This window comes from Schistocerca piceifrons, unplaced genomic scaffold (assembly GCF_021461385.2).
Source record: "Schistocerca piceifrons isolate TAMUIC-IGC-003096 unplaced genomic scaffold, iqSchPice1.1 HiC_scaffold_1274, whole genome shotgun sequence".
In the NCBI taxonomy this organism is placed as follows: domain Eukaryota; kingdom Metazoa; phylum Arthropoda; class Insecta; order Orthoptera; family Acrididae; genus Schistocerca; species Schistocerca piceifrons.
The window spans coordinates 32,501-37,500 of NW_025727096.1; the positions used below are offsets into that span (position 1 = coordinate 32,501).

At 53.3% G+C, this 5,000-nt stretch overlaps 1 non-coding gene across 1 annotated transcript in view; it reads right to left on the reverse strand.

The window, feature by feature from the left end:
• LOC124731208 overlaps positions 1–1,648 on the reverse strand; it is a 1,909-nt gene extending 261 nt beyond the window's left edge. Inside the window, exon 1 of the ribosomal RNA XR_007008198.1 lies at positions 1–1,648. This exon is cut by the window's left edge and continues 261 nt beyond it. This is a non-coding gene — a ribosomal RNA (small subunit ribosomal RNA).
• Between the last annotated feature and the right edge of the window lie 3,352 nt (positions 1,649–5,000).

The following is a 5,000-nucleotide window of genomic DNA, read 5'->3' on the forward strand; positions in this document are numbered from 1 at the left end:
CCCTAGCACGAAGGAGGTTCAGCGGGTTACCCCGACCTTTCGGCCTAGGAAGACACGCTGATTCCTTCAGTGTAGCGCGCGTGCGGCCCAGAACATCTAAGGGCATCACAGACCTGTTATTGCTCAATCTCGTGCGGCTAGAAGCCGCCTGTCCCTCTAAGAAGAAAAGTAATCGCTGACAGCACGAAGGATGTCACGCGACTAGTTAGCAGGCTAGAGTCTCGTTCGTTATCGGAATTAACCAGACAAATCGCTCCACCAACTAAGAACGGCCATGCACCACCACCCACCGAATCAAGAAAGAGCTATCAATCTGTCAATCCTTCCGGTGTCCGGGCCTGGTGAGGTTTCCCGTGTTGAGTCAAATTAAGCCGCAGGCTCCACTCCTGGTGGTGCCCTTCCGTCAATTCCTTTAAGTTTCAGCTTTGCAACCATACTTCCCCCGGAACCCAAAAGCTTTGGTTTCCCGGAGGCTGCCCGCCGAGTCATCGGAGGAACTGCGGCGGATCGCTGGCTGGCATCGTTTATGGTTAGAACTAGGGCGGTATCTGATCGCCTTCGAACCTCTAACTTTCGTTCTTGATTAATGAAAACATACTTGGCAAATGCTTTCGCTTCTGTTCGTCTTGCGACGATCCAAGAATTTCACCTCTAACGTCGCAATACGAATGCCCCCGCCTGTCCCTATTAATCATTACCTCGGGTTCCGAAAACCAACAAAATAGAACCGAGGTCCTATTCCATTATTCCATGCACACAGTATTCAGGCGGGCTTGCCTGCTTTAAGCACTCTAATTTGTTCAAAGTAAACGTGCCGGCCCACCGAGACACTCAATAAAGAGCACCCTGGTAGGATTTCAACGGGGTCCGCCTCGGGACGCACGAGCACGCACGAGGCGGTCGCACGCCTTCGGCTCGCCCCACCGGCAGGACGTCCCACGATACATGCCAGTTAAACACCGACGGGCGGTGAACCAACAGCGTGGGACACAAATCCAACTACGAGCTTTTTAACCGCAACAACTTTAATATACGCTATTGGAGCTGGAATTACCGCGGCTGCTGGCACCAGACTTGCCCTCCAATAGATACTCGTTAAAGGATTTAAAGTGTACTCATTCCGATTACGGGGCCTCGGATGAGTCCCGTATCGTTATTTTTCGTCACTACCTCCCCGTGCCGGGAGTGGGTAATTTGCGCGCCTGCTGCCTTCCTTGGATGTGGTAGCCGTTTCTCAGGCTCCCTCTCCGGAATCGAACCCTGATTCCCCGTTACCCGTTACAACCATGGTAGGCGCAGAACCTACCATCGACAGTTGATAAGGCAGACATTTGAAAGATGCGTCGCCGGTACGAGGACCGTGCGATCAGCCCAAAGTTATTCAGAGTCACCAAGGCAAACGGACCGGACGAGCCGACCGATTGGTTTTGATCTAATAAAAGCGTCCCTTCCATCTCTGGTCGGGACTCTGTTTGCATGTATTAGCTCTAGAATTACCACAGTTATCCAAGTAACGTGGGTACGATCTAAGGAACCATAACTGATTTAATGAGCCATTCGCGGTTTCACCTTAATGCGGCTTGTACTGAGACATGCATGGCTTAATCTTTGAGACAAGCATATGACTACTGGCAGGATCAACCAGGGAGCTGCGCCAACTAGAGCTGAGCAGCCGGCCGCCCGGGAGTGTGTCCCGGGGGCCCGCGCGAACACGCAAGCGTCCGCTCAATCATTCTGCAAACAGGAGGAGGCTGAGCTCCCCTGCACAATACACCTCGAAACCCTCTCAGGTCCCGGCGGCGCGCAGCGCCGTCCCAAGTACTTGGTCGGGTTCGAGAGAGGCGCAATCGCCCGGAGTTAGGCGAGTAGACGCTTTCGGTGCGACCACCCGTGCTCCCAACTGAGCTTGCCGCTGCCGACAGAGGCCCGGGAGCGTGCTGTCGTGGCATTGCCGGCGGGAGACAACACGCGCCACCTACGGTGACCGGCAGCTCCAACGCCAGCGCCACAGAAGGACAAAAGCCCCACTTGGGTGCCGAAGCGAACTCTCCCAGCACAGCGCACGCGCCAACACATCCGCACAGCTGCGATACAAACCACCAGCGAGAACCGCTGGGGCGACCGAGCAGCAGACGGCGTCGCGGCGCCGAGCGCCGGGCGGCGGCGCATCCTCAACGCACACAGTCCTCAATCGGACCAGCACACTGAAGATGTCCACCGCGCTTCGCACCGGGCCCGCGAGGACCTACTTTGGCCGCACGGCGCCGCGCGCAGGGTGCGCCGGCGCGCAGCTGCGACGCCTGCCGCGTCCGTCGGCCGGCGCGCCTGCCACTGGCCGCCCCCACCAGCCGGCTGTAGCGCGTGCGCCCACGCACCGCGCGGCCAGCACGCCGGGAGGCGCCCCCTCACCGGCCGGGGACGGTCCCACCCAGCCACCACCGCGTATCGCTTCACACCCAGATGCCGTTCAGTTTCATCGGCATGGTGGGTATCGCTGGAACAACCGGTTAGTACCTCAACCTATCGTCGCCATCACCGATTCACCCCTAGCGAGAACAACCGCACCACAACGGGTTACCATTTCTTCATTTGCGTAACTTCACCAGAAAACGTAGGCGTCCATCGCCATTAGCAACTTCAACGATTATTGCATGCCTGTGTCAGGTGTCACGCCACACTACGTCTGCCCACATACACGCAACAAAATGTGCACGCCTAGACAATACGTGGAAGGTGGCCCCCGTACGTATGCGATGTCCATTGCTCGAACGACTGTCAACCGGCCTCTGTAGCATGTCGCAGATATGGAACGCGGTGCACCATGCTATCACGGTGTTTGAGGAGAGACGACTAGGTCCGAATACATCAACACACAGCTCATGCTGATCGCCATCCACGGCGTCCGTTCCTCCCACACGTCTCTATGGCGTACCACACTGCAATCCAGCTCTCATAGGGAGACGACACGTAGCTGCGTGCACAATATTTGCACTGTATGGTCCGCCGTTTTTGGGCGCAGTCGTTGTACGGTCACACATGTGCCACGATGTATCATTCAGTACATAAGGACGAATGTGCAGTACAGATTGTGGTTCACGCGTACGACATCAGCGGACAGTTGACACAGGCCGCACCACAACGTAGCCTGCGTACGTCGCATGCGAAGGGCATTGAACATGCAAACTTGTCACCAACCAGCTTGCGAAGGCAGGGGGCAAGGTGGGGACGTGGGGACGTGGGGAGGGGTGGGGGGGGGGGGGGCGGCATGTACGTCCTGCTGCCATCCACATTACAGTGTACAGCAGGAGCATGTGGAAAGTCAGCAAGACTTGCAAGGTGTTTAACATGAAGCGATACACAGGGGAGCGGGCAGTGCGAGTAGCGAACTATATTGCGAGGGTTGCGGGTGGGCAACACTACACTAATTGAACGAGTCGTATAACAATTACAGAGCAGGTTTAGGCGACAACGTGGGTTACGTTAGCGGACAACGTGGGTTACGTTAGCGGACAACGTGGGTTACGTTAAGGCACAACATGGGTTACGTTAAGGCACAACATGGGTTACGTTAAGGCACAACATGGGTTACGTTAGGGCACAACATGGGTTAGGTTAGGGGACAACATGGGTTAGGTTAGGGGACAACATGGGTTAGGTTAGGGGACAACATGGGTTAGGTTAGGGCACAACATGGGTTAGGTTAGGGCACAACATGGGTTAGGTTAGGGCACAACATGGGTTAGGTTAGGGCACAACATGGGTTAGGTTAAGGCACAACATGGGTTAGGTTAAGGCACAACATGGGTTAGGTTAAGGCACAACATGGGTTAGGTTAAGGCACAACATGGGTTAGGTTAAGGTACAACATGGGTTAGGTTAAGGTACAACATGGGTTAGGTTAAGGTACAACATGGGTTAGGTTAAGGTACAACATGGGTTAGGTTAAGGTACAACATGGGTTAGGTTAAGGTACAACATGGGTTAGGTTAAGGTACAACATGGGTTAGGTTAAGGTACAACATGGGTTAGGTTAAGGTACAACATGGGTTAGGTTAAGGTACAACATAGGTTAGGTTAAGGTACAACATAGGTTAGGTTAAGGTACAACATAGGTTAGGTTAAGGTACAACATAGGTTAGGTTAAGGTACAACATAGGTTAGGTTAAGGTACAACATAGGTTAGGTTAAGGTACAACATAGGTTAGGTTAAGGTACAACATAGGTTAGGTTAAGGTACAACATAGGTTAGGTTAAGGTACAACATAGGTTAGGTTAAGGTACAACATAGGTTAGGTTAGGTTAGGTTACACGTTGTTGTAAGGAAAGGTGTAGGGGGGGGGGGCGGGGGCGGCAGGTTCCTTGATAGTGATTATAGTAAGTGAATGCTTGTGACATGATCAGATTTGTCACGTCAGGATGCACCTTTGGCTTATTAGAGGCGGCGCTCCAATTCTATGCTTGTGTGAGACCTGTGTCTTTGACTCATGTCATTGTTTGTGCGCTGTGACAGGAGGTACTATTGTGATGTTGGGTGCACCGTTGTATAGGACATGTGTGGGTGTTGGTGCCTGGTCTGCGCAATGGTGGATGTCGAAAGGCTGGGATATTGTATTTTCCGCATGGACCTCCTGGTCTGGTTGTGATAGTGTGGATTGTGTAATGTGGCGGAGAAGATGCACTGGATGTTGTTCCATGCTGGTGCTTACATATTGTATGTGCGCCCGTTAGAAGCAGAGAGTGGTGCGTGATCAGAGTGTCTGGCTGACGTGTGGTTCCCATTGTGGGCAGACTCTTTCAGCATGTATACGGACAGTTGTGTATATTTGCTGTAGTTTGATGGCTCTGCATTGATTACTAATCAGCGCCGTGTGTACGGGTAATCTGGTTCCAGTCCAAAATGTTCCATCTGTGTACATTAGTGACAAAGACTCTCCCCATGCAGTGGGGCTCGGTCTGTTATAGCTCTTCCGCGTAATATATTTGCCCCACGTTTTTGCGAC